The sequence below is a fragment of the Triticum urartu genome, chromosome 7 (genome assembly GCF_003073215.2).
Source record: "Triticum urartu cultivar G1812 chromosome 7, Tu2.1, whole genome shotgun sequence".
In the NCBI taxonomy this organism is placed as follows: domain Eukaryota; kingdom Viridiplantae; phylum Streptophyta; class Magnoliopsida; order Poales; family Poaceae; genus Triticum; species Triticum urartu.
The window spans coordinates 654,384,628-654,410,561 of NC_053028.1; the positions used below are offsets into that span (position 1 = coordinate 654,384,628).

General features: G+C 47.7%; 1 long non-coding RNA gene across 4 annotated transcripts; it reads right to left on the minus strand.

Annotated features, from left to right (window-relative positions):
* Nucleotides 1-3,491: 3,491 nt before the first annotated feature.
* On the minus strand, nucleotides 3,492-22,792 carry LOC125523716. 4 transcript variants are annotated; one of them, XR_007290350.1, is made up of 5 exons: nucleotides 22,005-22,792; nucleotides 21,704-21,920; nucleotides 21,343-21,623; nucleotides 20,745-21,261; nucleotides 3,492-3,759 (listed from the first exon to the last, which is right to left on the minus strand). It is a non-coding gene; the product is annotated as an uncharacterized LOC125523716 (long non-coding RNA). The 4 variants fall into 4 exon arrangements; XR_007290352.1 differs by lacking the exon at nucleotides 3,492-3,759 and having other exon boundaries at nucleotides 20,439-20,900; nucleotides 21,201-21,261; nucleotides 22,005-22,788; XR_007290351.1 differs by lacking the exon at nucleotides 3,492-3,759 and having other exon boundaries at nucleotides 20,439-20,806; nucleotides 21,201-21,261; nucleotides 22,005-22,787.
* Between the last annotated feature and the right edge of the window lie 3,142 nt (nucleotides 22,793-25,934).

The window sequence follows — 25,934 nt, forward strand, 5'->3', positions numbered from 1 at the left end:
AAAGCCTTAGCAAGATCAATTTTAAGCATGAAAGCAAGGTGATTCCAAGAACGAAGAGCAAAAGAGTGAGAAATCTCTTGAGCAATAATGATATTGTCACTAATTCTTCTACCTTCAATGAAAGCTTGTTGAGCAGGGTCAATATAATCTGGAAGATGAGGCTTAAGACGATTAGCTAAAGATTTGGCAATGATTTTATAAATAACATTGCAAAGACTAATGGGACGATAATCCATAGGAACCTGAGGAACAAGTTTTTTTGGAATGAGAGCAATGTTTGTATCACTCACGTGAGAGGGCAATATACCTGTTCTATAAAAATTGACTACCAATTGAGTGACATCGTCTCCTATCCAATTCCAAGTAGCCAAATAAAACTCGACATTAAAACCATCTGGCCCTGGAGAAGCATTCAACTTCATGTCCTTCAAAATCTGCAAGACCTCATTTTTATCCGGAATTAAATAAGTAGGGTCCAAAGAGCCCTCCGGTAATTGAGAAGCAAGAAAAGGTCTACCACAGTTGATATGAGTGGAAGAGAAGATATATCTGAAATAATTAACAAAGGTATTAGCAATAAGACTAGGCTTAAAATGCACAATATTATTTTCATCCTTAACCGAGCAGATAGTATTCCTTTTCCTTCTCTTAAGAACAGCTTGATGAAAAAATTTCGTATTACGATCACCATCAGTAGCCCATCCCTTCTTACTTCTTTGCTTATAAAAACTATTCAGTTTAAAGAGAGTTTTCTCATACCTCAGAATAAGCGAATTTTCTAAAGCATGATCTTGCTGATTGATTGGAAGCTCCTGAATCTGCTTGATACTAGATTCTAGTTCCTGAAGCTCTTGCTGTAAAGGTTTCTTCTTCCTACACCAAGTTTTCAAAGCCCCTGCCAAAGAAGAGGTTTTTGCAACAAAAGAGCCTGCTCTAGCATTGTTCCAAGCAGACTTAGCAAAACTACTGAAATCCTTCTCCATTAACCACCAATTTTCAAATTTGAAAGTCTGCTTAGGTTTAACAAAACTACCATCAGTAGAAATAAGTATGGGAGCATGGTCACTAACGATGATAGGTAAATTAAGCACCTTAGTATTGGGGTAATGAGCACACCAATCAGCATTAATAAGACAACGATCCAAACGTCTGTAAATATGATTAACAGTGTGCTGCCTATTGCGCCAAGTGTAAGCAGGACCACTAAAACCGATGTCAAAGAAACCACAGTTTTTGACAATAGAACGAAAAGCAGACATACGAAAATAATTTACACTACCATTACAGCCATTTGTATCATAGAAAATATCATTAAGGTCTCCCATACAGATCATGGGTTTTCCGAGGTTATCATACACAAAAGTGGAAACTTGATTCCAAATGGCACTAGTCTGCCTATGATAAGGATCACCATATATACATATCAAACAAAAGTGAACCCCCGAGGCTAGATGAACTACATTGGCTAGGATAAAGTGAAAGGAGGAACTATGAATAGAGATTTTAAGATCATCATTCCACATAAGCCAGAGCCCTCCTGAAGCACCTCTAGAAGGAACAACAAAACTGTTAGCCACATCAAACCTATTAACAAGATCAACCGAATGGACCTTCGAAGATTTGATTTCTGAAACAAATATTACCTGAGCTTTCGTAGAACGGATCAGATTTGCTAGGAACAACATTCGATCGCTACCGAGGCCCCGGCCCATACCTCGGCAATTCCAAGCTATGGCTTTCATGGCGCCCGAGGCGCGTTAGGGCCATGCGCCGCTGCCCGAGAAAAGGATTGCGCTAAGTTCCTATCTGCATCATCATCCAACTCCATGTTATGTCCAGACTGATTCTTGTTGATATCCAGTGTACTAGAGTCATCTTGATTTTCCATTGTGACTTGAGCTGTAGGGCTACAAATGCTACCATGAACATGCAGACCCTTGTGATGGAGGCGATCAATGGCAGGAGGAGAGAAAGCCCCCTGACGGGATCCAACTGTACCCTCACTGACAGACGGCGAAGGTGTGCTCAGGGTTGAGGGATCATAGCTTCCTCCTTCGTGCTGACGAAATGCCATAACTGATAAATGTTCAGTGCTAGCTTCAAAAGACATGCTCCCCAAATTTTTGCATCGGCTTGTGCACACATTATTGCTACTGTCCAGTTGAGTCGATCCGCTGTCGCGCTTCCAAGTGGAAGAACGAGCACGATTGCGAAGAAACCCATGGAAATTAGGACGCACACTTCCAGATTCGCCGTTCGGAGGAATGTCCCATCTGCTATTCCTAGATTGATGGTAGCTCCGTTGAGATGTTGTGGATCCAGGAAACTCAGCGCCCCCCAAAAAAACTCCTCTGACTGAACTCTTTACCACAGTGCTGGCAACACCGTCACTAAGAACAGGGGCGGCTCCCACACCACCACCTGGATAAGATTATCCAATGAAAACTTGCGTGTCTGGCGGAGCACCGAGTAAGCTTGATTGACTGGCAGCCTTCTTCGCCGGAGGAGAGGGGATACCAAAAAGTGAGGCGGATGTACGTTTGGGACTGGATCGAGTAGGCGAGGGAATGGGATGGCGGGTAGGAGAAGGGAAAAGCGCTGCGCCCGGGGAAGGGGAAGGACAAATAGCGACATTTACACCGGAAACTTTGTCCTCCAAATGCATTTGAATAGCAGAGGTAGGGGAAGTCTGCACAAAGTGAGATGAAGGGACAACGCACCGACTAGGAATATCTGCGAGGCGAAGAGGATTATTTTGGGCAGTCTGCTGGTCCAAATCTGGCTCATATCTCTGTCCCTGAATATGCATCTCTTCAGCAGACGTGCACCGAGAGCCTGGCAACTGCTGAGATAATGGGCCCGACTGTTTTGCACCCCCTATATGCTCCGGGTCAGCAAGAGCACCACTTTGCTGTACTGAATGCTGAAGAGCTTCAACTTGCCCTCCTTCTACGTAATTGCTTTGCCCAACATCTGTCTCCTTATTACCTGCATCTGGTAACAACGTTGTATCCATTAAATCACCACTTTGACTCTGCTGCTGACTGTGAATGAACTCTCCTTCCATTCTTTTATTTTGTTCATTAATTTTCCTTAAAGATAATACCTTCCGATTTCCTTTTTCAGCAGAATCCTCTTCTGACATCTTTCCTTTTCCTTTGGGATCCTCTATGAACTGCTTCTGCAACCTTGCTAGCTGAGGATTGATGAAAGATGAGAATGACAACATGACACTTAAGTAACACACACATAGACAACTTATGAGTCATTGGCTCTGGATCCATATACCAACAAAATGTGAAGACATTGAGCATATTTGATCTATTATCATAACACCATCCTTTACGGAAGCAACAAATCATGCGTATTTAGCTTTCATATATAACCATTATTTCTCCTTATATCTTAAGCTTAATCATATTTTCGTTGATGCTATGCACCTTCAATGTAAACCACTAAATTAGGAACCATCAAAGTATCAATAATTAGGGTAAACAATTAACCTTGCAAAATGCATCTCCATGTATCACAATCTATAGATACAGTGTTACCATGACTTTGTGTAATCAAACAATAAAAGTAACAACAACAATGATATATTAAATATAGATAAAATACATAATGGTGAAGCTCCCCATGACCTACAACCCAATCACCTCAAATCCATGTAAGGCAGAAAAATACAGTAAAAAATGAATATGAAAATGAAAATAAAATAACTGAAAGTAGCCTTCAACATGTGGTGAGACCTTGTACCTCCTGCACAAAGAGGAGATGTAAATCTAAAAGAAGAAATGCCAAACACATTAGATGGTAAGAAAACAAGTAATGAATAATTGTATATTCACATATACTATAGTAGCCTCAAACATTTTTATCCCTCGAAAATGGAGTAGAATATTAAGCCCATAGCGAAAAAAAGTAATGTATCAAAGCACATACATCCCAAGCTCATGCAGCTGTGCACTATACTACTCATCCACATGCAAGCAGCGGCAACAAGCACACACACACACACGATCATCAGCGTTCCAACCAGTAGCAGTAGCATCTCCCGTGATTCATTCACTCGACTTTGCAGGATAAGTAGATTAGGCCTCCTAAATCCTGACTCACCCATGGTAAGTACAAGTTGGAGGCATAATAATCCCCTCATTTAAATGCGTTACCACATTCCTTTTATATAAATGCTTTAAATAAGTATGTAAGAACATGAACTAATTTCATTCTTGTAGGGGTGCAGAGTATAATAGAGGCTACAAAAATAAAATATAAAGGGAACACTTAATATATTTTTTGCTGAGACAATTAGCAGACAAAGTCTGAAGTAATAAGCAATATGTTATGACCGGCTTGGTCTATACTAGGAAGAGGCCCACCGGGCATTAGTATTAGGGACTTGGCCCACAAGTTATCTTAGGCAAGTTATCTTAGACAAGTTATCTTAGGCTAAAGTTATAAATACTAGTTGTAAGACACCATTGAGATGAAGCAATAAAGATATTATAATCTTCTGTTGCTCGGCTCCTTGAGGAGCCGGTACCCTAGCCGCCGCCGCCTCTAACCCTAGCCGCGACGGCGCCTGTCCGCCGGCACGCCTGCTCCAGCCCTCGTCCCCCTCCTCCTTGCCCATACAATCTGCGCCGGAGGCCTGGTAGGAACCCTAGTCCTACTAATTTGGTATCAAGAGACACCAGCTCGATCATGTCGCTTCCTCCATCACCGCCGCCGCTGCCAAACACCACCGCCTCACCTACGCTGCCGCCAGCCTCGTCCGCGTCCATGCCGGCGCTCACATCCGGGACGGCCACCCCGACAACGCCGACTGCCACCGCGGCAGAGCCGCCTCCCATCCTCTCGCCCGAGGAGGTCTCGGGCACCCTTCGGGAGCTCGTCCAGGCGGTCAAAGGCATCAGCCTCTACCTCGCCGGGAACCAGCCCCCGCCGCCGAGCGCCGCCACCACCGCCTACGGGCCGCCGCCACTTCCGTGGGCCGCCCCGGCCTTCCAGTCGCCCTACGGAGGGCCGCCCCCACCGCCGCTGCTACTGCAGCACTACCCGACCACGGGGAACCCTTGGCCCGCGTGGCCGGCCGCCACCACACCGCTGGGGGACCCCTCCCAGCAGCTTCTCCAGGCGCCCCCGCCGGCTACTTCGACGCTGGCTGCGGCGCCGCAGCTCCTCCAGGCGCCGTCATCGTCGACTACATCACCACCCGCGCCCAGGCCCACGGGTCGGCCCCTGCACCAGGTGCAGTTTCCGCCATCGCCATCGCCAATTCCCGCGTGGGTAGCCGGCTCGTCGCCGGCCGCGGTGTATACCACGGCGCCGGGGCACCCGACGCCCTCCCTCCGGTTTGACCGTCCCTCCGGCTCAGCGACCTACGCCCCGGAGATCCCCGACCCGGCACACTCGCTGCCGCCGACTGCAGCCATCCCCGGGCACGGCGGTCCGACACCCCCTCGCTTCGCCAAACTGGACTTCGCCACCTACGAGGGCACGAAGGACCCTCTCAACTGGCTCAACCAGTGCGAGCAGTTCTTTCGCGGGCAGCGGACGCTCGCTTCAGATCATACCTGGCTCGCATCCTATCATCTCCGCGGCGCCGCGCAGACCTGGTACTACGCGCTCGAGCAGGACGAGGGCGGCATGCCACCATGGGAGAGCTTCCGGGAGCTCTGTCTTGTTGAAAGTGCAACTATCCCTAGGTGGTTTTGGTAATTCATAACAACATATAGCTCATTGAGCTAATACTATTCCAAGATAATTATTTCAGGAAAGCTCAATGATTGGCATGGCATGGCATGGATGTGAAAGTGGAACCCTCAAAATGCTAAGGACAATGGATTGGCTCAAGCTTAAAAGCTCAAGACTCTTCATTTTATATTTTAGTGATCCAAGATCACATTGAGTCCATAGGAAAAGCCAATACTATTAAGGAGGGATGAGGTGTTGCTTAATGAGCCTCTTGCTTCATGTGCTTAGTGATATGCTCCAAAACCCTCAACTACTTTCCCATATCCACATATGACCTAAACTCTAAGCCAAACTCGGTCCTACCGATTCTTCCTATCCGGCGCCACCGAGTTTCACTTGTCATTAGCCACTGCCAAACCCTAGCAATTCGGTTCTACCGATAAGGATCTCGGTCCCACCGAGATGGGGTTGCAAACTCTCTGTTTCCCTTTCATAACTTTTCGGTCTTACCGAAAGAGTGAATCGGTCCCACCGAGTTTGCAATGTAAACTCAGTGTTTCCCCTTTGTAACTTTTCGGTCTCACCGAAAGAGCAAATCGGTCCCACCGAGTTTTCTTGACCAACTCTCTGGTTAGCTAATTACCAAATTCGGTCTCACCGAGTTTGTGTAATCGGTCTCACCGAGATTATGTTATGCCCAAACCCTAACCGAATCGGTCCTACCGAGCTGCATGTCAGTCCCACCGAAATTCCTAACGGTCACTAGGTTTACTATTTCGGTCAGACCGAGTTTTCTAATTCGGTCCCACCGAGATTGGTAAATTGTGTGTAACGGTTGGATTTTGTGTGGAGGCTATATATACCCCTCCACCTCTTTCTCATTCAGTGAGAGAGCCATCAGAACACACACACCATTCCAACTCATATGTTCTGAGAGAGAACCACCTACTCATGTGTTGAGACCAAGACATTCCATTCCTACCATATGAATCTTGATCTCTAGCCTTCCCAAGTTGCTTTCCACTCAAATCTTCTTTCCACCAAATCCAAATCCTATGAGAGAGAGTTGAGTGTTGGGGAGACTATCATTTGAAGCACAAGAGCAAGGAGTTCATTACCTACACACCATTTGTTACTTCTTGGAGAGTGGTGTCTCCTAGATTGGCTAGGTGTCAATTGGGAGCCTCCGACAAGATTGTGGAGTTGAACCAAGGAGTTTGTAAGGGCAAGGAGATCGCCTACTTCGTGAAGATCTACCGCTAGTGAGGCAAGTCCTTCGTGGGCGATGGCCATGGTGGGATAGACAAGGTTGCTTCTTCGTGGACCCTTTGTGGGTGGTTGCTTCTTCGTGGACCCTTTGTGGGTGGAGCCCTTCGTGGACTCGCGCAACCGTTGCCCTTGGGTGGAGCCCTATGTGGACTCGCGCAACCGTTACCCTTCGTGGGTTGAAGTCTCCATCAACGTGGATGTAGGATAGCACCACCTATCCGAACCACGGGAAAAACATCCGTGTCTCCAATAGCGTTTGAATTCTCCAAACCCTTCCCTTTATATTCTTGCAAGTTGCATGCTTTACTTTCCGCTGCCAATATACTCTTTGCATGCTTGCTTGAATTGTGTGATGATTGCTTGACTTGTCCTAAAATAGCTAAAATCTACCAAGAACTAAAATTGGGAAAAGGTTAAGCTTTTATTTGGTCAAGTAGCCTAATCACCCCCCCTCTAGACATACTTTTGATCCCACAAGTGGTATCAGAGCTTTGGTCTCCATTTGCTTGATCTCCATAGCTTTTGGTGGTCATAGCCTTGGTTTCACAACCTAGGAGAGTATGGCGTCTAGCGAGGGAAATTATCACCGTAGAGGTCCTTACTTTGATGGTACTAATTTTGCTAGTTGAAAGCATAAAATGAAAATGCATATTCTTGGACATAACCCCGCTGTTTGGGCTATTGTGTGTGTTGGTTTGCAAGGTGACTTCTTTGATGGGAGAGAACCAAACCGTGAAGCTACCGCGGATGAGTTGAAGATGTTGCAATACAATGCTCAAGGTTGTGATATTCTCTTCAACGGATTGTGCCCCGAAGAATTCAACAAAATCAGTCGCCTTGAGAATGCAAAGGAAATTTGGGACACTTTGATTGATATGCACGAAGGTACCGACTCCGTCAAGGAATCCAAGTTGGATGTGCTTCAAAGCCAACTTGACAAGTTCAAGATGAAGGATGGTGAAGGTGTCGCTGAAATGTACTCTAGGCTTGCTCTCATCACAAATGAGATTGCCGGCTTAGGAAGTGAAGAGATGACCGATAAATTCATCATCAAGAAGATCCTAAGAGCCTTGGATGGAAAATATGATACCGTGTGCACATTGATCCAAATGATGCCCAATTACAAAGATCTCAAGCCAACGGAGGTGATTGGAAGAATTGTTGCTCATGAGATGTCACTTAATGATAAAGAGGAACTTCACAACAAATCAAGTGGTGCCTATAAAGCCTCATGTGAATCCCCTACATCATCAAATGAGAAACAAGACTTCAATGAAGAATTGAGCTTAATGGTGAAGAACTTCAACAAGTTCTACAAGAGTAGAAGCAAAGATAGAAGCTCCAAGTCAAGGTCCTACAATGACAAAAGATCTTCTAGTCGAGAGCGAAACTGTTACAATTGTGGAAGACCCGGACACTACTCCAATGAGTGTACGGCTCCCTACAAGAGAAGAGAAGATTCTCCAAAAAGAAGAAGCAAAGGATCACCACCAAGAGAGAGAAGGAGTAGAGATGATCGTTATGAACGAAGATACTCACGGAGAAGCAAGGATTCGGAAAGGAAGGAAAAATCATCAAGGAGCTACACAAGACGAAGACATCAAGCTCATGTTGGTGAATGGGTATCCGGCTCCGACTCCGACAGCCACTCCGAGAGAAGTTATCACTCCGACTCCGAAGATACTCAAGATGAAGGTGTTGCCGGTCTAGCACTTGTGTCAACCAACTCCTACGACATATTTGACTCACCAAATGAAGGAGTTGGAAGATGCTTCATGGCCAAAGGTCCTAAGGTAACACATCCCGAGTATGTTGATTTCAATAGTGATGAAGATGACTTGTTAGGTGATGATTTGCTTGGTGGCAACTCTAGTGATGAATACTATGATGAAAGACCAATTAATCATGCTAATCAAGATAAAACGAGTGACAATGATAAGGAGAATATTGAGGCTCTAACTAAAGAGCTAAAAACTCTTAAGTTGGCTCATGACACTATCTTCGAAGATCATCGAGAACTTTTAAGAGCTCATGAGAAACTACGCTTTGAAAAGCTCAATCTTGAGCAAGAGCATGAGTTCTTAAAGGCAATCAATGATGATCTCCGCAAGAAAAGTTCTTACATTGCCAAGCGTTTACTCTTATCCACTTACATGCCTCAAGTCAAGTCTAACAAGAAAGATTCTTCCTCTAGTTGTAACAATGATAATGCTAAATTCAATATTGTTGCTTCTAGTAGTTCTCTTGATTCCACTAATGATTCTCTTAGCCAAGTTACACTTGAGCAAGAAAATAGCTTATTGAAGGGAATTATAGAGAAAGGAGTGTACAAAAGCCTTGCCGGGAGTAAGCAATTCGAGGAAATTGTGCGCAAGCAAGGAATGCACCGGAAGAATCAAGGTGTTGGTTTTGAACGAAAGTTCAATGCCAATGGAGTTGAATGGGAAGAAGATCAATACCCCAAGACAAAGTTTGTCCCTCAACAAGAGAAGTATACTTCTTTCAAGGGGACACAAGCTCAAGATGATCTTCCACCACAAGACTACGAGCAAAAAGGCAAGGACAAGCTTCAAGAGGAAATTGATGCATTTGAAGAAGCTCCTAAGACCTTAGTCAAGTGGATTCCCAAGACTTCTTCAAGTTCCACTTCATCAAGTACGACTACAACTCCAAGGATTCCCATCAAGATGATGTGGATCCAAAAGAAGAAGAACTAGAGAGTTCTTGAGGGTGACTCCGCCAACATACTTCACTCTTATCATTTTGGCAAGAACAAGTGCAATCAACTTCCACATCTTGCACTAGTTCAAGGAGTCACAAACCCTCTTGTTGGTAAGACAAGGGACAAGGTAACCTAAAAGTTTTCATGGACATCATCTTTTGTGTGCATCACTCTATGTCTATGGATATCCTTGTTTGTTCCTTGTGGGACTAACCCATGTAGGTATTGAAAGTGCAATTCACTCAAATGGATAGCTCCAAGAGATCTACATCAACATTGAGCATCCACATCTTTAATGTCTACATGAAGTCATCATCGACAAAACCCAAGGTTAGTTCATCCCTCTTAGGGGGGATATCACATCTAGGGGGAGCTTTACTCTAAGACTGAGCTAAAGCAACTCTAAAGATGTGAACAAAACAATGCTTTATGTAAAAGTGGTAACCCCACTTAAGCTTAAACAATGAGTATGACCTACGATCAAGTGTTCTCACTTGACTCCTAAGTCAATATACTCATATATAGATGACCTAGTCATCGCAAATTGCTTGATAGTTGCTAGAATTGGTTGTGCATGCTTTGCCACATATTTCATTTGCTATCTTATTGTGTGAGCATGCTGATTGCATATTTTACTCATTCGAGGACATCCACTTGTTGCTTTGATTGTTCGGCTTTATTTTCTTTTGCCAAGTGGATGGACAAGAATGCCTAAGAACCTCCTCTAGCTATCTATGCTTTTCTCGTCTCAATCTCTATTCATGCTGCATCACAAAATTTGATCAAGTCAGATTCGAACCACTCTGTGTGAGGAGCGCTCGGAGTCCCCGATTCGTCATAGACTTAAACTTCCAAAACCTCTTTATGATTCTCGGTCTGACCGATACTCCACTTTCGGTCCTATCAAGATCATTAAGTTGATCTAAGTTTTCAATCTCGGTGCAACCGATTTGAACCTTTCGGTCTCACCGAGTTTCAGTAACTGCACGCAGTTATGAATCTCGGTGCCACCGAGTTGTTCAACTCGGTCACACCGACAGGGTCGGGCTATATATAGTCACGGGCAAAATTTAGAAATTTCTCCGAACCCCTTCGCCCGCGCGATAGCCTGCTCTGCCCTCGAGGTCTTCGGATCGTCTTCTCGCCGCCAGCAGCCTCCAGTCGCTGGTCTCCGTCACCGTCAACGGGATTTCTGCCCCGCCGTTGCCGCCGTAGCAAGTCCCCGCCGAACTAGGGTATGGAATTGATCTTTGTGCTATTCCTCAATCTGATTCCTAGCACATTGTGATCACATTGTTTCTGGCCACGTTTGATAAACTTCTGTCTAGTCAAAACGCTCATAGATTAGGTTTGATTCGAAAATTCTAGGTTTAGGTTTCCGCCGAAACCATCTCGGACCCACCGAGTTGAAAAACTCGGTCCCACCGATTTGGCTTATGCCATTGCACAAGTGAGACTCGGTCTGACCGAGAATTACTTATCGGTGTGACCGATTTTTGAACTCAGTGAAACCCTAGCAGTCTCGGTGCCACCGAACTGTGACTCGGTCCTACCGAGTTCACTAGTTTAGATTCCAAAACTGCTTTGGTATCACCGAGTTTGAAAATCGGTAGATCCGAGATGATTTCAGTGGGAAACTAAAACTAAGTTTTTGAATCATTCTTTTTGCAAAAATCTCTGCATTTTGTGATGCTCATCCACTCTATCTCCTCTATAATCTATTCACAGGGTCAGCAGTCAGTTTGCAACATGTCAGACCAGAGTGACAGCCAAAACTTGTCAGAGCAGCAAGTGTAGTTGAGTGAGGGCACTAGCCCCTCAAGTTTCTCAGATGATGGCAGCAGGAGCACACCCAGCAACCTACCTAAAGCTGCCACGAGACAAAGGAAGAAGAAAACCTCGGATTCTGAAGATGAGGACTATGTGGCAGAGGAAGAGGCCACTTCCAAGAGAGTTGAGCCAGCTCAAGGCTCAAAGCTAGGCCTGAAAATCAAAAGGCCGGCAGGCAGGCAGCCCATGTCAAAGGCTAGAGCCTCAACTGAGAAGCCTGCTCTCATTGAGCCCGTTGCAGCTGAGGGCAAGAAAAGGAAAGAGAGAGTGAAGAAGACTGTGGCTAGAGTGCTTGGGAAGGCCTCCATCATGGTAGAAGAGGAGGAGGAAGAAGAGGCAGCTGCACCAGCGCCCAAGGCAGCCAAACTTATGGGAGATGCCATAAGGTCAGGGGGAGCTGCATCCAAGCCCAAGGAAGCACCTAAGGCTGCATCTAAGCCTAAGAGTGCACCAAAGAGAAACACAAGAAGCATCCCAGCCACTGAGAAGAACAAGGCCCCAGTACCTGAGACTGTTGTAGAGGAAGAGGAAGAGAGTGTCCTTCGGAAGCTCAAGCCCAAGATCCCAGACCATAACGATGCTCATCCTGTGGCTGAGGATATGAAGCTCAGGAGAGACTCAGGGCTCAGGAAGTGGAGAGAAGCAGATCCATATGCTTCTAGGAGAAGGACTGCAGTGGACTACAGGTTTCATACAAAGGAGCAACAGGATTTCTATGAGACAGTGCTACTTGACAAGAAGCCAATTGTATGTGACATGAGATGGGTCGACTGGACCTATATCAAGGATAATGAAGAGTACTACCCAGGAGTTCAGGACAACTTTAAGGCGTGTGGAGTAGAGCACTTTGTTGGGCAAAAGCTCACAAAATGGAATGAGGAACTCATCATGCAGTTCTACTCCACAGCTCACTTTTATCCAGATGGGAGGATTACATGGATGTCTGAGGGTACGAGGTACCACTCTACTGTTGAGGAATGGGCGAAGCTGATCAATGCCCCAGAGGAGCAAGCAGATGACCTGGACATTTATGGCAAGAAAAAGATGGACCACAACTCCATGTCCAACATGTACAAGGAGATTCCGAATGAAGCACTTGACACGTTCAAGTTTGGCTCAGTGCATTATCTGCTCTCAGGATTGCCTACGATCAAATGGATCCTTAGGCACACCCTTCTTCCCAAGTCTGGAGATCACAAGATGATCAGAGGTCACACGATCAATTTGCTTCATGTTTTTGACGTGCGTCAAAAATTCAAAATTATGAGCCTTATAGTGGAAACAATCAAAAGGACTGCGGCAGATCAGAAGAGGAGCTGTGGATATGCCCCTCAGATTCAGGAGCTCATCAACTCCAAGATGGGCACGGGCGTATATTTGTTGGATAAGGAACACCTGCCCATCCGTCCAGATTTCGAGAACAATGAAGTTGTGATGACAGAGAATGAACCATCATCTACCTATGCACAAGCTCAGAAGGAGAAGGCGAAGAAGGAGAAAGCTGCCAGGATGCCTACTCAAGCGGAGGCATCTGATTACTTCCTGAAAACCAAACAAGAGCAGCTCAGTTACTTGATTGCGTCCACCCTGCGGATTGAGCAGAGTATAGCCACCCTGACTCAGAACCAGGCGAGTTTAGAGAGGATCATGGAACAGAGGTTCTATGACTTGGACATCAAGATAACAGAAGTTCAGTCTGCAGTGGAGCAGCTCCAGGAGGACATGAATGAGAGGAGAGGCAGGACCACGACTCATGCGTTTGCGAGGGTGCCACGAGGTCCGAGGTCGTCTGCACTGCCAGTTGCTGACACCAGAGCTACAACGTCTACACCAGCCACAGCCTCCGTTCCACCAGCTCCAGCATCCACTTCAGCCTCGACTCCGACCACGTCTACCGAAGGCTTTGTCCTTGGAGTGCTCTGGACTCCACCACCACCTGAAGATCAAGCCTGAGCGTCGATCTAGTGCTATGCATTTTCTAGGAACTTTTTGGCAACTTGTTGCCAAAGGGGGAGAAGATGTATAGATCATAGGCTTTGAGAGAGAGAGAGTGTGTTGCTTTTCTCTCTTACTTTATTTGGTGGTTTTTCGAACCTTGTTTGCTTGTGTGTGAGATACTACGTCCTTATGCTTGTGAGACATCGATGATCATGTGTTTGATCATAAGCTACACTTAATGTTTGCTTAATGCTTGCTTAAATATTAATTCTATCTATCGTTTGTGATCATTCACTATTCTTGGTGATGAGTGCATGCATTTCAATCTTATCATTTTGAGCGCTCCACCAAGATGTATGTGACATAGAAGAGTAACCCATGATTCTAACTCTTTGTGCATTTGCAGTCCAAAGCAAATTTTAAATATGCACAAATTTAGGGGGAGCTCTTACTTATCACATACCTCTCAAAGCGATGATATATTTCATGCTTATTATCATTTGTCAAAGCTTTGATCTATATGTTGTCATCAATTACCAAAAAGGGGAGATTGAAAGTGCAACTATCCCTAGGTGGTTTTGGTAATTCATAACAACATATAGCTCATTGAGCTAATACTATTCCAAGATAATTATTTCAGAAAAGCTCAATGATTAACATGGCATGGCATGGATGTGAAAGTGGAACCCTCAAAATGCTAAGGACAATGGATTGGCTCAAGCTCAAAAGCTCTAGACTCTTCATTTTATATTTTAGTGATCCAAGATCACATTGAGTCCATAGGAAAAGCCAATACTATTAAGGAGGGATGAGGTGTTGCTTAATGAGCCTCTTGCTTCATGTGCTTAGTGATATGCTCCAAAACCCTCAACTACTTTCCCATATCCACATATGACCTAAACTCTAAGCCAAACTAGGTCCTACCGATTCTTCCTATCCGGCGCCATCAAGTTTCACTTGTCATTAGCCACTGCCAAACCCTAGCAATTCGGTTCTACCGATAAGGATTTCGGTCCCACCGAGATGGGGTTGCAAACTCTCTGTTTCCCTTTCATAACTTTTCGGTCTTACCGAAAGAGTGAATCGGTCCCACCGAGTTTGCAATGTAAACTCAGTGTTTCCCCTTTGTAACTTTTCGGTCTCACCGAGTTCCACTCGGTCTCACCGAAAGAGCAAATCGGTCCCACCGAGTTTGCCTGACGAACTTTCTGGTTAGCTAATTACCAAATTCGGTCTCACCGAGTTTGTGTAATCGGTCTCACCGAGATTACATTATGCCCAAACCCTAACCGAATCGGTCCTACCGAGTTGCATGTCAGTCCCACCGAAATTCCTAACGGTCACTAGGTTTACTATTTCGGTCAGACCGAGTTTTCTGATTCGGTCCCACCGAGATTGGTAAATTGTGTGTAACGGTTGGATTTTGTGTGGAGGCTATATATACCCCTCCACCTCTTTCTCATTCAGTGAGAGAGCCATCAGAACACACACACCATTCCAACTCATATGTTCTGAGAGAGAACCACCTACTCATGTGTTGACACCAAGACATTCCATTCTTACCATATGAATCTTGATCTCTAGCCTTCCCAAGTTGCTTTTCACTCAAATCTTCTTTCCACCAAATCCAAATCCTATGAGAGAGAGTTGAGTGTTGGGGAGACTATCATTTGAAGCACAAGAGCAAGGAGTTCATTACCTACACACCATTTGTTACTTCTCGGAGAGTGGTGTCTCCTAGATTGGCTAGGTGTCACTTGGGAGCCTCCGACAAGATTGTGGAGTTGAACCAAGGAGTTTGTAAGGGCAAGGAGATCGCCTACTTCGTGAAGATCTACCGCTAGTGAGGCAAGTCCTTCGTGGGCGATGGCCATGGCGGGATAGACAACACCAAGACATTCCATTCTTACCATATGAATCTTGATCTCTAGCCTTCCCAAGTTGCTTTTCACTCAAATCTTCTTTCCACCAAATCCAAATCCTATGAGAGAGAGTTAAGTGTTGGGGAGACTATCATTTGAAGCACAAGAGCAAGGAGTTCATTACCTACACACCATTTGTTACTTCTCGGAGAGTGGTGTCTCCTAGATTGGCTAGGTGTCACTTGGGAGCCTCCGACAAGATTGTGGAGTTGAACCAAGGAGTTTGTAAGGGCAAGGAGATCGCCTACTTCGTGAAGATCTACCGCTAGTGAGGCAAGTCCTTCGTGGGCGATGGCCATGGCGGGATAGACAAGGTTGCTTCTTCGTGGACCCTTTGTGGGTGGTTGCTTCTTCGTGGACCCTTTGTGGGTGGAGCCCTTCGTGGACTCGCGCAACCGTTGCCCTTGGGTGGAGCCCTGTGTGGACTCGCGCAACCGTTACCCTTCGTGGGTTGAAGTCTCCATCAACGTGGATGTAGGATAGCACCACCTATCCGAACCACGGGAAAAACATCCATGTCTCCAATAGCGTTTGAATTCTCCAAACCCTTCCCTTTATATTCTTGCAAGTTGCATGCTTTACTTTTCGCTGCCAATATACTCTTTGCATGCTTGCTTGAATTGTGTGATGATTGCTTGACTTGTCCTAAAATAGCTAAAATCTGCCAAGAACTAAAATTGGGAAAAGGTTAAGCTTTTATTTGGTCAAGTAGTCTAATCACCCCCCCTCTAGACATACTTTCGATCCCACACTTGTCTGGTTCGAGCCTCCTATCCGCGGGAGCCGCCTGGCGGCCCTCGACCGTTTACAGTTCACCTCCACTGTTCAGGACTACGCCGACCGCTTCCAGGCCCTGGCGTGCCACGCGCTGAGCGTCTCCGGGATTCAGCGCGCCGAGTTATTTGTGCGCGGTCTGCCGGACCATATTCGCGTGGACGTCGAGCTCCGGGATCCCCCGACCTCCAGACGGCCATGTACTACGCCCGAGCTTTCGAGCAGCGGGCCCAGGCACTGCAGCAACAGCCCGGACGAGGCGGCCGCCAGCCCAGCCGACCCGCGCCGACTCCTCCAGCACCGGGCCGGCCTCCTCCAGCCGCGACGACCACGCCCCCGGCCACCACACGGACTTTTCGCCGGTTGTCACCGGCGGAGCAGCAGGAGCGTCGCCGTCAGGGACTCTGCTTCAACTGCGATGAGCCCTACACGCCGACCCATGTCTGCCCCCGCCTCTTTTACTTGGAGACGGTCGACTACACCGAGGCGGACGACTCGACCGACGCGACACCATCACCGAAGGCGGCCGCGGACGCGCCCACGGATCCCACAGCGACGGCGTGCGTCGTCTCCCTCCACACCCTCGCCGGCATCCGTGGCGAGCGGACCATGCTGCTGCCGGTGACGATCCATGGCGAGCGGCTGGTGGCCCTACTGGATACTGGCTCCACCCATAACTTCTTGCCCGAGGCGACCATGCGTCGGCTAGCCCTTCCGACGACGGGCGGGGAGCACCTGCGGATCACGGTGGCGAACGGCGATCGCCTCCGGTGTCATGGGCTCGTCCGTGATGTTCCCATCTCCATTGGTGGCGAACACTTCTCCATTACATGTGCAGGGATCGACCTCGGCTGCTTCGACTTCATCCTCGGGGTGGACTTTCTACGGACCCTCGGTTCCATCTTATGGGACTTCGACGCGCTCATGATGACGTTCTGGCGGCTGGGCCGCCGCGTCTGGTGGGACGGCCTTGGGGGCGCTGCGCCGGCCATGCCCCATCTCCAGCTGGTCGCTGCGTCCTCGGAGGCCGAGCAACCCCTGCTGGATTCCCTTCTGCAGCAACACAGCGACCTCTTCGACGAGCCACGGGGTCTTCCGCCCGCCCGGGTGTACGACCATCATATCCACCTCATGCCGGGTACCCCTCCTGTGGCGGTTCGGCCCTACCGCTACCCTCAGCTGCAGAAGGATGAGTTGGAGCGCCAGTGTGCCCTGATGCTCGCCGCGGGCATCATCCGGATCTCCACGTCACCCTTCACCGCCCCGGTGCTGCTCGTCCGCAAGTCGGACGGTACTTGGCGTTTCTGCATTGACTACCGCGCCCTGAACGCGCTCACGCTCAAGGACAAGTTCCCTATACCGGTGGTCGACGAGCTCTTGGATGAGCTCCATGGGGCGCGCTTCTTCACCAAGCTCGATCTCCGGTCAGGCTATCATCAGGTGCGTATGCATCCAGACGACATCGCCAAGACGGCGTTTCGCACCCACCATGGCCACTTCGAGTTCTTGGTGATGCCCTTCGGCCTCGCCAACGCCCCAGCGACTTTCCAGGCCCTGATGAACGACGTCCTCCGGCCCTACTTACGACGGTTTGTGCTTGTTTTCTTTGATGACATTCTTATCTACAGCGCCACCTGGGCTGAGCACCTCCAGCACGTCGCCATCGTCTTCAACGAGCTTCGGGCGCACCACCTCCACCTTAAGCGCTCGAAGTGCTCGTTCGGGACACCTACCGTCGCCTACCTCGGCCATGTCATCTCTGACGACGGGGTGGCTATGGACGCCGACAAGGTGGCGGCCGTCTCCGCATGGCCGACACCTCGCTCGCCGCGGGCTCTCTGCGGGTTCCTCGGCCTCGCCGGCTACTACCGGAAATTTATCCGAGAGTTCGGGCTCATCGCGGCGCCCCTCACGCGGTTGCTTCGCCGCGACGCTTTCACTTGGGACGACGCGGCGACGACGGCGTTCGAGGCCCTCAAGGGGGCCCTCACGACGGGCCCCGTCCTCCAGATGCCCGACTTCGACCGCCCATTCATGGTGGACTGTGACGCCTCGGGCGCTGGTTTCGGCGCCGTGCTTCATCAGGGCGATGGACCCCTCGCCTTCTTCAGCCGGCCTTTCGCTCCTCGCCATCTCAAGCTGGCGGCATACGAGCGGGAGCTCATTGGCCTTGTGCAGGCCGTTCGTCATTGGCGGCCGTACTTGTGGGGACGGTCCTTCCACATTCGCACGGACCACTACAACCTGAAGTTCTTGCTGGACCAACGGCTGTCGACCGTGCCACAACACTAGTGGATCAGCAAGCTCTTTGACTTCGACTTCTCCGTCGAGTATCGGCCGGGCCGCCTTAACATCGTGGCCGACGCGATGTCCCGTCGCGACTCCGACATCGCCTCCGTCGACGAGTCCGCCGGGGCGGTCCTGTGCATCCGCTCCGGGCCGACGTTCGGTCTCTTCGCCGACATCCGCCGCGCAACTGCGACGGCCGACGACGCCGTCCTTCTTCGGCAGCAGCTCACGACCGGCGACCTGGAGGAGCCGTGGCGCTTCTCTGACGGACTGCTTCTCCATGGGCGCCGGATCTTTGTTCCGGCGCATGATGATCTCCGTCACCAGGTGTTACAGCTGGCCCACTCGGCAGGTCATGAGGGTGTGCAGAAAACCCTCCATCGTCTTCGCGCCAACTTCTACATCCCTGGCGATCGTGCCCTGGTTCGCGACTGGGTTCGGTCTTGTCAGACATGCCAGCGCAACAAGACGGAGACCCTACGGCCGGCTGGGTTACTTAAGCCCTTGAAGGTGCCGTCTCAGGTCTGGGCGGATATCTCCATGGACTTCATCGAGGGCCTCCCCAAGGTGGGCGGCAAGTCGGTCATCCTCACGATGGTCGACCGCTTCTCCAAGTACGCCCACTTCATCGCGCTCGGCCATCCGTACACGGCGGCGTTCGTGGCCCGGGCCTTCTTCGACGGCATTGTCCGTCTACACGGGTTCCCTGCTTCGATCGTCAGTGATCGGGACCCCGTGTTCACGGGCCATGTCTGGCGCGACCTCTTCAGGATGGCGGGTGTCCAGCTCCGCCTGAGTACGGCGTTCCATCCTCAGACAGACGGTCAGTCCGAGGTGGTTAACAAGGTCATTGCCATGTATTTGCGTTGTGTGACAGGTGATCGGCCTCGCGCTTGGGTGGACTGGCTCTCTTGGGTGGAGTACTGCTACAACACCTCTATCACTCGGCCCTGCGCGCTACGCCGTTTGAGGTGGTCTATGGTCAACCACCCCCGCCTATACTACCGGTGGACCCGGAGATGACTCGGACAGCGGTTGCGGGTGACCTTATCCGCACCCACGACGAGATGCTTGCTGAGGTCCGTCAGCGTCTCCTTCAGGCCCAGCAGCTGGCCAAGCATTACTACGATGATCATCACCGCGAGGCGGAGTTCGCGGTGGGTGACTGGGTCTGGCTGCGCCTTCTCCACCGCTCTACGCAGTCGCTTGACCCTCGCGCCAAGCGCAAGCTCGGGCCTCGCTACGCCGGGCCCTTCCCTATCTTGGAGCGCATTGGGAAGGTGGCCTATCGTCTTCAGCCTCCAGCACGCGCTCGCATCCACGACGTCTTCCATGTGGGGCTGCTCAAGCCTTTTCGTGGCGAGCCACCGGCGGCTTCTCCGGCGCTTCCGCCAACCGCCGATGGTCGCATTCTTCCAGAGCCAGCCAAGGTGTTGCAGGCACAGCTCCGTCGTGGCGTCTGGTTCGTCCTCGTTCAGTGGGCGGGCTTTCCGGAGGAGGAGGCTACTTGGGAGCAGCGTGAGGATTTTCGCCAACACTATCCAGACTTTCAGCTCGAGGACGAGCTGTTTGCGTAGGCGGGGAGAGATGTTATGACCAGCTTGGTCTATACTAGGAAGAGGCCCACTGAGCATTAGTATTAGGGGCTTGGCCCACAAGTTATCTTAGGCAAGTTATCTTAGGCTAAAGTTATAAATACTAGTTGTAAGACACCGTTGAGATGAAGCAATAAAGATATTATAATCTTCTGTTGCCCGGCTCCCTGAGGAGCCGGAACCCTAGCCGCCGCCGCCTCTAACCCTAGCCGCGACGGCGCCTGTCCGCCGGCGCGCCCGCTCCGGCCCTCGCCCCCCTCCTCCTTGCCCATACAATCTATGCCGGAGGCCTGGTAGGAACCCTAGTCCTATCACAATAAGAATAATCAGGCATGCAGTACTTATATATAAAAAAACATTTAGCAACTCGAGGACTCATTCTACTACCCCAATAACAGCGAGTTGAGGTACCCACATTGTGCATCTCTACTGACATAATTCAATGAAAGCACATTACAAAGCCCATTAAAAGTAAATATCATTATCAAGCTCAAGCCTGGTATGAAATTCGACAACCTAACTCATCCTAAGAAGACAATTTATATCCACGACACCAGTCATATGGATACCACCACATTCGACAACTCTACTTAAAAATACACAAATAATTTTAACGATGAGCGTTTTTGTCTATTCTCATAATTTCATATTTTTTAAACCCACATCGATAGGTGCTAACTTCGATCTGTAAGAATTATTCTGACTCACCAACAGATCATCATGCTCAGGATCATCACCATATAGTTTTTTAATGCACCTCCTGTGTAGAGCTTTGCGCAAGAAAAAAATAAACAAACAATAGTTTATTAACTGAATAAAGAGTAAATGCTTGTTTATCTTCAAGCGGCGGCATAATGATGTTACCTATCAGAGATGAGTACATATATGAAGTTACTTGATCAGAAAATAGTACATATATGAACTTACTGATCCGGCTGCTGAATGATAGCATGACGATATTCATGTACTGATCAATAGCTAGGAAGCAAGCAGTAAAAAAATAAACAAATAATAGCTCAAGTTGTGGACTGCAAATTTCATTTTTGGGAGTAATTCATAGAAAAAGGATGGATACTTGCATCTGGTTACCATAGGTGAATGCTGAAACAAAGAACCTGGGAACTGTTTGTATTCAAGGCAGGAGGGTAGAAAACTTATGCGCACCTTCTTTCATATGGATACCATCCAAGTTGTGATTATCATATGCTTTAACCCTTAGAAAGGCCTACAAATGGGAACCAAGGAGACCATCACGTCACACATGAGTTAATAAACTGAATGTTGTTTTCTTGTTGAGAAAATGTACCTTTAGGTCTGTAGGGAGATAATTATCCACAAACTATTCCAACAACTTGACTGTTACTTATACATCTCTTCACCTACGAAGAAGGAATTATGAATCAAACACCCCATTATTTCAAATCTTCTTCAGAGAAATCACTGCAAAATTACTTAGCACACAGTTTCAGAAGAACTAATAGGCACGTTTTTGTAAATTTCTTGAGGGGTCATGGTCCTGTCGCTGCAAAAATCTTGCGTGGTTTGCAAAAAAGCAGAATAATCATTGTCGCTCATGTAAGGGTATGCCTGCAGTCATGAGGTAATTGAATATCAAGTTAGCAACCACAGGCAAACACAAGGAGCAACCATGAGAAGTTTGTCGGTACCTTCAGTCTGGAAAGAAAATCCGTTAGCTTTTGTAGCAAGGGGTTGACAACAAGGGCTTTGACATCAGCATCTACATTGACATTGCCTTCGACGGGGCTACGACCTTCAGTAAAGTTCAAGAAGCTCTGTTTAACTGTAGCCCAGCCCTGGGATAGTTTCAGTGCCGCCTCTATGCAGTTTTCAGGGCAGATGTTCCTTTTTTCATCAAGGTCAGCACTACATTCGGGAATTGTATTAATGTGATCAACAAGGCAACCATACCAACATCTGACAGAGACAACTTATTCAGAACATACATACCTGTTTCTTCAAATCTCGGTCGTGGTCTTGATGAAGTCTTGGTACACGGCTGGGGAGGTTGCTTGTATAGCACATATGTTGTATAGTCTCCAGCAACATTCTTTACCTTTCACAAAAGGGGGCAAAAGAATACAGGTCTTGATGAACTCCATCTGCTTGATGCCCTTGAACGCCCGCGGGAGCAGTGGGAAGAGGTTCCGCCCACGCGTCACCAGGCTTTGCCGTCCAGTTGCTGGTTGGCGAGCCGGGACCTCCCGGCGGCCTTGTTGGTGTCGGAAATGCTGGAGAAGAACTGCCACCGAAGTCTTCTGCAACCGCAACCGCAACCGCCGCTGCCGCCCCAGATCCGGTCGCCTCCGCATCTTCCCAGCACCGACAGAAGCGCCGCGTCCTCCCCGGGCTACTCTGTGTCGCCTCGCTTCGCCGCAAGCCATCACCGCCGTCGCCTTCAACGGATCCGGCGAGATCCGCCGCCGACACCTGGATCCCCGCATCCCCGACCGCCTCAAGCCACGTGATCCGCACTCTCCCGCACGACCCGGTAGTTGCGGACTCAACGCGTAAGGAGAAGCCGGTGTGCGTAAGGCAGTGGTCGAGTGGAGGACCGCCGGGCGGCGAGCCGTTCCCAAGGACGGCAGCGGGGGCATCTGATTGTAGCGCCTGTAATTTTTTAGATGATCCGCGATGAGGCTTCGTGTGCGTGTGTTTGAGTTTAGAAGCGGCAGGAGGCAGGACATCTCTACTATTAAAGGGGATCGAACGTCGTGATGGTTCGACCTCCTTCGATCCCTCCTCTTTCGCTCCTCCCCTCGAGAGATCCCGCACCTAAAAGATCGCTAGGAAAGAATCCACGTTCACAACCAACCAGCCTCCCACCCCCTATGATTCCCACTTTTCAGGTAAGATAAAAAGAAAAAGAAAAAGAAAACGCTCCCACGATCCCTAAGGCGCCCGCTCAACACCCCCACGACCCTCCTCTTTCACTTCCTCTCACGAACGGCCTCCGTCTGCTCCGCCGCTGGTTCCCCTTCTCCATCTGCAGTCACACGCCCACACCACACCCCTGTTTCCTCCTTCCTTCGGGCGGTCACCTTTGCTCTTCCGCCTTGCGAACGGGGTCAGTCGATGTGGCCAATGAAGTTTGCGAGCCCCGGCAGGGCAGAGTCAACCGCCAATACACGATCCACCGGCACCCTCCGTCGCCCTCACACAGCGCCAGCCGCTTCCCATGTCTCTAGAGAGCATGAGTGGCCAGGGAACAACGGAGTAGTCGTGGCCTGAGAAAGAGAGCAAAACGATGGTCTAATTCTTCTATGTCTATCCATGTTGCGTTGTGGTAATCTCTCTCTCTCTGGAACACACATCACACAGATTAATGAGGAGATGAATCAGAGCATCTCGATCATGATCCGTCTCTGCCTGGTGATCAACCCTCATCTGGTATGACGTCCCAATCATCGTCGTTTGGATCGATCTTCTTCAATTTGGCCGATAGGGATCGGAATGAACAGGAGGGATGATGTTCTTAGCATCCTGCTACAACGATGCGGATATACTCATTGATCTAGCCCCACTCGCCCCGACTGCCAGGACGCCCCCAAGTCGCTCTTCAAGCTGCAGGCACGCAATCCTCTGTTCCTCAACCTATTTTTCTTTTGCATTATTATTCACGTTTGGACACCTACATGGTCAAATTAGAACACAAGTTGGTGTCCATAAGATTGAAAGCACATGTGGCTATGTGTGTGTAAGAGTAATAATGATAGGCAAAAGCACAACAGAAGTATCAACCCATATATCTGGAACATCCTCTGTGCCTGTGCGTACAAAAAATCAGAGTCCCAAAAGATGATGGCCAGGGCAAGACCGCTCGTCTCGGCTTCGCAGAATCGCAGCCGAGGGCGACGGTGACGGCTGCCAGCTGCTCGTGGGGCTAGCGGAGGGCGCGGCTGGGGCACGTGGTCGATGCTTGGGACATCTGCGGAGCGGCGTGCGCACGAGTGTAGGGCAGCAGTAGCCAGGGTGGCAGGAGAGGACCCAGGACACGTTGTGTTCATGTAGTTTTCCTCTTTGTATCCTCTAGCTCTGACTACGGTTTCCTCATGCATCCCGTAGCTCTAAGAATGACTTATGCAGATAAATATGAAAAATCTAGGGGAAGATTTTGGTGAGCAAGAAGAACAAGGTAATTTATTTCTGGTCAACAAAACAAGTTTGTTCCTACACTTTCATGTTATGATTAGTGCTTATTCACTAACAATGGAAGTACTGATGGGTATAGCATGGTCTGACCAAGAGAAAGAATACTTTTCTACAGGCTATTTTATTAATGATAATGATAAAATATCATCATGGAATATTAATATAAGATCATAGTACGTACTTTCTTTGCTTGATATATGCGTATTACATTCTGTATGTATATGCTCATGCCATCAAAAGTCTTTATTTCCTAGAGATAAAACAGCTAGCTACATTATCACACATTTTATATGTTCATTTACACTAATGATTCTAATATTTGTTTAGCAATCTTTTGCAGATTTTGAGGTTGCCCCATTCCATATTGTTGAGCTTCGTAAAAATGGAGAGGGCACTTGTTGCGGATTCATCATCTATGATCTCACGTTTCAAATTTCTCATTCCATTTTTTTCAAACATATTGAATGAGTTTGACTCTTAGTACTCTTACATAAGTGCCAACATTCATAATGTAGTTATACATGAGTTTATCATTATAATTTAAATACGGTTTTCTAATCTTTCACAAGTGCAACAAAACAGATAAGATATGCTACTGAGCTTTCATATTGGACCGTCAATGCTACTTATTGTAGATATGTTGCTACGCTCTTAAGCTTTCATATTAGGATTTTAACATTCCTTAAGTACTTCCCTTTAATTACTCCTAGCCTTCAAGGTATGATGATCAGGGTCAGGTTTCACTAATTAACTGATGGATTTGTGCAAATATTTTGGGATCAACTGAAAAGAAAATTCAACTTCTTGATTTCCCAATTTAGTGAACCAGATCAAAGAGTTGTGTAGCCATTAGATGGACAGCTTCACACTGGCGTAAGTATTCATGACGCTGTAATATAAGGCTTCTTTACCTTCTACTTATATTTGCTATTGTAAAGGAGAAACCATCTATCTTGGTGTGCCATTGTTTTTTTAAGGGATGGTGTGTTATTGTTATATTTTGTAAATTGTAACCAAGCATATGAAAGATTTGGTATATGGTTCTGTTGGTCAAAAGTCATTATTCATGTTTCAAGGGGATGACATATACCTTTAAGCAAAACATGAAGCAGACTTTTGATTTAGGTACTCCCTCCATGAAATATAATGTCCCTGACTTTGCTTGTGCGACTTTGGTCATTTCTATATACAAAAGTACATGCATTGGACATTTATAAATTGTATTGTCTTATTTTTCATGCAAAACAATTTTATTTCATACATGTTTATACTAATTTTGTAGACATACAATAAGTGATAATAATTATTAAAGTTGTGAGATGAAAATCAGATAAGTAGTATTAGAAAGGAGGGAGTACTATTTATTGGCGCCATTTAATATCTAAATATTTTGTTTCAAATAAAGTGCCAAATTTAGTCATTAACTTTTCTTTCCTGTGGCATGCACGTGCCTCTAATCTTTATGGCGTTGGCCGATGTACCTAGACTGTACATGGAATCCTAATGATCTTCACTGCCAATTACACCAGGTAACAGATTGCTTCAATAAATCTTTTGTCTGCGACGCAATTAAAATGGTGTGACGCGGACAAGGAAATAAATTGTAAAAGTAATAGAGTTGACACTTAAGTTTCTGATTCAATTTTAGTCTTTAAAAGTCATCATAAAAAACTTATTCATAAAACTTAGCGATCATAGAACTTCTATGATACGCCTAAATAAATAATG